We start from the raw sequence: 8,317 nt of genomic DNA, 5'->3' as shown, positions 1-8,317 counted from the left end.
AATAACACCTGCGGAAAGAACCAAAGGTAGTGACAAATATAGGGAAGATAATCAAGGAAGTGATGGAGTCCTGGTGAATGTCATGAGGGGCAGGTGCGCAAGACGATGGTGACAGGTGTGCGGGATAATCAGCAGCCTGATGACCTAGAGGCTGGAGATGGATTTTGTGTGACACCTATGTAGATATTCCATAAAAAACAGCTGTTTCCAGCTACAATAGTCATTTACAACAATAACAATGTATACACTGCATTTCTGATCAATTTGATGTCATTGTAATGGACAATTTTTTTTCTTTTTTTTTCAAAAACAAGGACATTTCTAAGTGACCCCAAACTTTTGAATGGCAGTGTATCTGTTTCTTAATTCCATTATTTTACTTTTAGATTTGTGTGAATTGTTAGATACTACTGTATTGTTGGAGCTAGTAACATGAAGCAATTCGCTACACAAGGAATGACATCTGCTTAATATGTGTACAGTATGTGACCAATACAATTTAATGTATAATACCCTGAGCACTTACATCTGCGTTTGAATCACTTGAATCACTTGTGTTTGAAGAGTCAATCCGATAACGAAACGAAACCTAGAGAGGCATAGACAGGAATGTAACAAAACCAACATAATTTCCTAAATACCTGTTCAACACAACACATTTCTGGCTATAACAGCCCATAACTTTGCAACCTGTTGAACTGACCCATGGTTCTTCAGAAGGCACACCTCCCAGGTGAGCAAGATACTATACAATACACTCTAAGCATATGATGTAAGTATGACCTACAGCAATTCAGAGAGAGAAAGAGAGAGAGAGATGTGTGCTGTCCAATGTCTAGAGCAGGGCAGGGGGAGGAGTGAGACCGTGTGAGGGACTTCATTCTTGAGCACTGCCGTTGAACTTGACAATAAAAAGCATAACGTTCTCAGATAAGCTTTTCCTGTTCTGATTTAACATATTCATGGACTGTGAGAAGAGTTTCTCAACATCCACAGATGTGGTGGGGAGCCACAAATAAAGAGAAGCAATGCGGGCCCCAGTTTGCAGCCTGTCTTTCAGCTCCTGCCCACCAGTCCACTGCTCTCACCTGTCTGGCATCAGTTTTGTTTATTGACATGTAGTTGTGCCACTCCTCTTCAGAAACCTCACTCAAAGCAGGGATGATGTGCACATAGTCCTTCCTCTCTTTCCTGGACCCTTCCACTCGTGCTGGATCGAATATGTAAAGAAAGCTAGTCCCTGGTGCCTTTCCATCACAGCCTGTAGCTTAATGGCACATTCTCCATGGCAAACTTAAGGAGCTCTGCACACACATCTCTCTCTTGCTCTGGAAGTTCCTCCAGCTGAGTGGTGGTGCCAGTCATCTGCCTCTGCCTTGCTACCATACTCCAAGACGTGTAGGTTCTGCAACTTGTTGCCGATGTTGTGGGCTTATGGCTCTGATGTCTTCTCCAGCTTCTTAAGGAAGACCACTAACTCCAAACTGTGGTCAATGATGAACACATAGGCCTTTAGCGAGGACTTGTGATTCCCCAGCAGCTGGGGCAGGTGGTGGGCCCATACCTTCCAGACCTACGCCTGCATGAGCAGGGTCTGAACCCAGATGAAAGCCACCAATAGGAAGCTCAGAGAGACAGGGAACCCTGTGCAGTTCTTCGAAATGTCCGTCTACAGCAACAGGTATGGACAAACCAGACATTTCACCAGGAGAGTCATGTCTTCTTTAATATGATACGAAGGATAGGGTTTAGAATTCTATAACAATGGAAATAATTCTCCCCTCCAAAAACATTGCTGTAAGTATGTGTTAGTATCTGTACAGCTTCCACAAGTGCCTCTAAGCACACCCCTCTCATTTGTCCTATGTTGTTGTTCTGTCTGTGTCCAGATACGTCTTTGCAGCGAACCTGTATGAGAATGAGAGTCTGAACTAGACAGAGTGGTCTATCTACCAGGACTGGCACGGCTGGCTCCACAAACAGTTTTTTAAAAATGCATCGCGCTGGACGGCATCATCTACCTTCAAGCCGCACCAGAGGTCTAACTTAACCTCGATACATGTTTGTTAGAAACCTATCGTAGCAAAACATATCAGTTGCATTGTAGTAGATTACATAATGTAGCCTATTGGCTTTTTACTAGTACTGCCATACACCTTATGCAAAAAAGAAAGAAAGAAAAATGTACATTTTACATTAATGTGCACTTATACCTGTGTAGTAACACTGCATTTAAAATGATACTTCTCGTGTGTTTGTGTGTAGAGATGCATGGAGAGGCTACATCTGAGAGGCAGAGAGGAGGAGCAGGGCATTCCTCTGGAGTACATGGAGAAACTCCACTTCAAACACGAGAGCTGGCTGCAGCACAAAACCATGTGGCGAGAGAGGGAGGAAGGAAGTGTTGATGGGATTGTGAACGAGGAAGGGAGTGTTAAGGAAGGGAGTAGGTTGAGGTATGGACGTGCGTGTGTGTGGGAGCATTAAATAAAAAGCTTACATTTTGACATTTCTATACTACTAACATGTTTTAGAGCTGTATGAGACAGGAAACAGGCTTGTTCCTCAGGTCTATTTTGAGCTGTGAATTTCCTTACAAAGATGGAAATGTACTTGAAATAACAAGGAAACAACCAGTAAATAGCCTGACCTGAGAAAATATGTTTATTGCATAAGCATTATGTGTGTGCGTGCATGTGCGTTGTTGAAGTCACTAAACGTATGTCTCTATTCCCTCCTGGTCCTTACGCACAGCATGGTATAGGAGTATCTGATTGACACGCCCATTCTGACGCTGGATATCAACAACATTTTTAAATGGGACAAGGTCAAGGGTGCCGACATGGTGGAAAGGTAAGAAGTTGTATCAAACCCATTTGTTTTAAACAATGTCTTTAAATGGAAATTGGTTAATATTTTTAATGAAGCAGTGTCTTTCAGAAATAGAAAGATGTGACTATATTTAGCTGTTATTTTGTTAAGGTGATTTATGAATACATACTGTTTGGAGGACACCGGTAGTAGTGAAAAACATCCTGTTATCACTGAGTACAGTCCAGGTTATTAGTAGAGGGATGTTGATAAAGACACACACACACGCATGTTTCACTTATGGAAATGAGGCCTGAAGAACTGCTAATGTAGCTGTTTCACGTTGAAGGTAAACACCAATGCTTTGCCTGATATCATAAAGCCAATTAGTAAAACACACACACCTATTGCTTCCTGTCCAGTTGAAGCGCTGTCATCCTTTGGCACGTCCAAGCTTAGCTCCACATTGGGTCCACATCAAACACTTGCACTGACCTGACAAACAATTTACACTGACACTACAATCCATATTCATTATGTGCTAACAGCTTGTTATGTGATTTTCTTCCAGGTCAAAGAGTTTCTCAGTACATTGTAAACACCAGCAGATGACCATCATAGCCTGCTCTGGATGTGGAACTTGTTTTGAAATGAATGATGTCAATTATTTTTTATATTATATTTAAAGCATTTGAAATGTATCGACCTGCATGGGTACCTGCATGGGTAAACACAATATGATACGTTTGTATAGCTTGGAAGGGGAAAAAACCTGAATATGTGTTTCTTTATTAGAAATCATTTGTGCTGTTTTTATAAACGTCTAAAATAATAAAGGGCTACCAGTATAAAGGAACCTAAGGAAGTTTTCTGTGATTCTTGAGCAAACAAAAATTCCCCGTAGGTCTCTGAGAAGTTTACCTGAAGTGCTGTGAACAGCAAATGCCCATAAAATGGAGCTAGGCCTACTCAACTACATGTCTAGATGACCCGTCTGAGCCCAATGGTCTGAGCAAGGCCCTGGCCGGGCAGTCCACAATCCAGATTTTCATGCAAAATATTCATATTTTCCCCACCAGTGGTGTTTCCACCAAACTGACTTGTTGCAGTATAAAAATCAGTGCGTGATGAGGTAGTGCACAATAAAATGTACTTTTTCGCTTAAGTTTTCATGTACCGAATAGTTTTGTCGCAAAAACTGTCGGTATTGTTGAATGAAAAGCATTTTAAATGTTTAGATAGCAAATGGTCCTACTCTGGCCTTGGCACATGCTCTCTATAGCCAACAACTCGCAGATACAATGCAGAAACCAAACCACATGATTTGAATGAAACGTGTTTTAATAAACATGAAAAGGTGAATGTAAGACGTGCTCATCATTTCAAATAGGTTACATTATTAAACAACATATAAACACTCGAAATAGAGCCTAATAAGGAATACAAATGTATTATTTAGGCTATATTATTTCAATTATTTCAAGGCTATAGCCTACAAAGAAATACATTGTGAAGCATTTGCGAGTGCGACACTAGGCTGGTAGGGACATAAAGCCTCGGCATTTAAACAACATTTTGTTGTATTAACTAATTCTAGTCTATAAATAGCGCATATAAACTGTGATTTACATTTGCCAGGCATACCCTGAATTCGTGAATTAAGCGCTACTGAATTGGAGTTGGAGTGGGCACGAAGGCTGCTCTAGCGTTTGCGCTTCCGCTCTGCTCACATACTCTGGCGGTTAGGCTAATATACATGATGATATTATGTCAAGCATTGACCATCATGTCACCAGAATAAGACCCTGTATATTTATTGGAAAGGAGCCTCAAACTCATAATCGTGCACTTTCACCACCTTGTGAAGTTCATAATGTATTTAATCTGTAGCCTAATAAACTGCATGGTTTACGGAGTCGTAGTGGGAGGACCATACACCATGTCATTGCGTGACTCCCAAATTTCGATGTGATGGTTATATCAATATTTGAGCTATATACGTTTCCACCGCGCTATCTCGCATAATACCTTTTACCTACACAAAAAGATCCCACCATGTCGAACCAACAAATTATCTGTCGGCATGTATAAATTGTACCGAAACTTCCTGTTTCCATCACAGCTGTCAGGATTTAAAAAATATAAGGTATGACTTTACCCGCATAAAAACTATGGATGGAAACGTGGTTACACACCAACCAATCTGTTATTACACAATTACTGTACTTGTAAATTAGTTGATGATCAGAGCATCAGTGAAAAGCCTTGATCAAGCTGGCCCCTGTGAATAAACAGAAACTGCCGGTATTCTACACAATAAAAGTTTGTGTCACAAATGTAAATGTGTAGGGTACTAGGGCTAACTAGCCCCCTGGGGTAAATGGCCCCCTCCCCTGTAATTCACATTAAGACCACAAGATGTCACCAAATTATTTCCCCAACACTTTCCCTGTCTGCCACTGCTGTTACTCAACAAAAATGTCCTCTATGTCATCACTTTTGGCAATATCAACAAAATGACTTTGTGGTAAATTGATCAATTATTTTTGCAATTTTAGATATATTGTATATTGCAATGAAGATCTATAATTGTTTTTTAAATATACAAGTAGGAAAGCCTTACAATAAATAATCCACTTGTTTAGAGAGAAATATTTCAATAATTTTTGAGTAAGTAATATTATGTTGAATGAGTGTTTTATGGTTATGAATGTCTTTCTACCTGTCATTTAGACAATGACCAGCCCAGTTAGCGCTAGTTTATGCTAACTTGCTATCTAGCAACTTCACTAATAGTAAATGCTAGCCAGCTTGCTAGTTAGCATAAGCAGATAGGAGGGTTAGCTATCAACCTTACAATGAGATCGTCTGAGGTAAAATACATAACATAACTGCAGTTGTAAATGTTTCCACTAGTGACTGATAGTATTTCAATTAATTTGACTTTATAGACTTTTAGTGATTTTAAACAGCATTTTATGTCATATATATATATTTTTAACCTTTATTTAACTAGGCAAGTCAGTTAAGTACAAATGCTTATTTACAATGACAGCCTACACCGGCCAAACCCGGACGACGCTGGGCAAATTGTGCGCCACCCAATCACGGCCTGTTGTGATACAGCTTGGATTCGAACAAGGGTGTCTGTAGTGACACCTCTAGCACTGAGCGGCAGTGCCTTAGACTGCTGCGCCACTGGAGCTGTATAGCTAGATAGCTAGCTACATTTTTAAGAGAGAGTTTTTCAATTGGCATCTCTCCCCATTTTCAGTCACATGTGGGGACTGGATTAGGTTTGAGCAGTTCAGGCGGTGGGCTCATTACTGGGGATAGCTTTATTTGTGACCTACAATGTATGTACAAATTAGAATTGGCAATAGCAGAGCATAAGATAGTTGCCACGTCAATGTTACACCGAATTAATTAGTGAAGTTATTGTTGTTAAATGTTATATTCCAATGTTATTAGTTATATTCCATTCCAATGAATACATTTGTTTAATGAATTAAAAACAACTTTGAAAACCGTTTGCTCCTGAATGTCATTTGAAAGGCTGCTGGGATTTACAATCTTGCGTTATTCAAATAATATTTAGCGCAATTATACATAATGGGTTGCATGGAAAAGGAACAAAGAAAGAAAGAAAAAAGAAAATTAATGTGCAGGTGAGATAAAAAGAGGAGCTTTACATCAAATCTCCTCATATTGGGGATATTAATGGTGACGTGCAACAGCATTTACTCCCCATATTTTATTTAAATAATTAAAATAAGACATCTTGACATAGATTTGAAGTATTACTTACTAAATCACTTCTAAATAAAACAGATTAAATAGATTTTAACACACCTGTGTGAAACCCTATGCCATAATCTTCTACCGGGGTAATTTGGCACCCTCGGTGGCCAGTTACACCATGGGGAGGGGGGCAGTTACCCCGGTTCTTAAAAAAAACCACCACTTTTCTAAAAAAAATTGTAAACTGTAGCTATTATTTCCCTTTGGAGTTCATTCGTCTAAGCATGACCTTCATTCACATACCAATGTTTTTCCAAACATTTATTTTTTGTGTCAGAAATTAGACATTGTTCTTAGGGGGGGATAATTACCCCAGTAGCCTACCTGTAAAATAGACCTTTCATGTGCATAAAAACACAGTGTCCAAAACATTAAGAACACCTGCTCTTTCCATGACATAGACTGACCAGGTGAAAGCTGTGTGTGATCTCTTATTGATGTCACTTGTTAAATCCATTTCAATCAGTGTAGATGTAGGACAGAAGACATGGATTGAGTATGTGTGCCATTCAGAGGGTGAATGTGCAAGACAAAATATTTAAGTGCCTTTGAACGGGGTATGGCAGTAGGTGCCAGGCGCACCGGTTTGTCCAGAACTGCAACGCTGCTGGGTTTTTCACATTCAACAGTTTCCCGTGTGTATCAAGAATGGTCCACCACCCAAAGGACATTGAGCCAACTTGACACAACTGTGAGAAACATTGAAGTCAACATGGGCCAGCATCCCTGTGGAACGCTTTCGACACCTTGTAGAGTCCATGCCCCGACGAATTGAGGCTGTTCTGAGGGCAAACTGGGAGTTGCAACTCAATATTAGAAAGGTGTTCCTAATGTTTGGTACACTCAGTGTATAGATGAGCTTTGAGTGCAGGCAGTTTAAAGGTTCCATTTGGTACAATAACACAATCTTTAAGTTTTAAATGTTTATTATCAAATGAGGTGAGAAGGGAGGTAAAGGCAAAAAAGGCCATGGTGGCAAGGTAAATACAATATAGCAAGTAAAACACTGGAATGGTAGTTTTGCAATGGAAGAATGTGCAAAGTAGAAATAAAAATAATGGGGTGCAAAGGAGCAAAATAAATAAATAAATTAAATACAGTTGGGAAAGAGGTAGTTGTTTGGGCTAAATTATAGGTGGGCTATGTACAGGTGCAGTAATATGTGAGCTGCTCTGACAGTTGGTGCTTAAAGCTAGTGAGGGAGATAAGTGTTTCTTGTTTTACTTGTATTTAAGAGCAATTGGAGGCCACGGAAGGAGAGTTGTATGGCATTGAAGCTTGCCTGGAGGGTTGTTAACACAGTGTCCAAAGAAGGGCCGGAAGTATACAGAATGGTGTCGTCTGCGTAGAGGTGGATCAGAGACTCACCAGCAGCAAGAGCGACCTCATTGATGTATACAGAGAAGAGAGTCGGTCCAAGAATTGAACCCTGTGGCACCCCCATAGAGACTGCCAGAGGTCCGGACAACAGACCCTCCGATTTGACACACTGAACTCTATCAGAGAAGTAGTTGGTGAACCAGGCGAGGCAATCATTTGAGAAACCAAGGCTGTTGAGTCTGCCGATGAGGATGTGGTGATTGACAGAGTCGAAAGCCTTGGCCAGATCAATGAATACGGCTGCACAGTAATATTTCTTATCGATGGCGGTTAAGATATCGTTTAGGACCTTGAGCGTGGCTGAGGTGCACCCATGACCAGCTCT

At 40.4% G+C, this 8,317-nt stretch overlaps 1 long non-coding RNA gene across 1 annotated transcript; it reads left to right on the top strand.

The window, feature by feature from the left end:
- Window positions 1-343: 343 nt before the first annotated feature.
- Window positions 344-3,667, top strand: LOC110509569. Its single transcript, XR_002471447.2, has 4 exons — window positions 344-2,039; window positions 2,266-2,456; window positions 2,755-2,853; window positions 3,383-3,667. It is a non-coding gene; the product is annotated as an uncharacterized LOC110509569 (long non-coding RNA).
- The last annotated feature ends 4,650 nt before the right edge of the window (window positions 3,668-8,317 follow it).

This window comes from Oncorhynchus mykiss, chromosome Y (genome assembly GCF_013265735.2).
Source record: "Oncorhynchus mykiss isolate Arlee chromosome Y, USDA_OmykA_1.1, whole genome shotgun sequence".
In the NCBI taxonomy this organism is placed as follows: Eukaryota; Metazoa; Chordata; class Actinopteri; order Salmoniformes; family Salmonidae; genus Oncorhynchus; species Oncorhynchus mykiss.
Note: the sequence above shows the minus strand (reverse complement) of the source record. Positions and strands in the feature narration are given on the sequence as shown.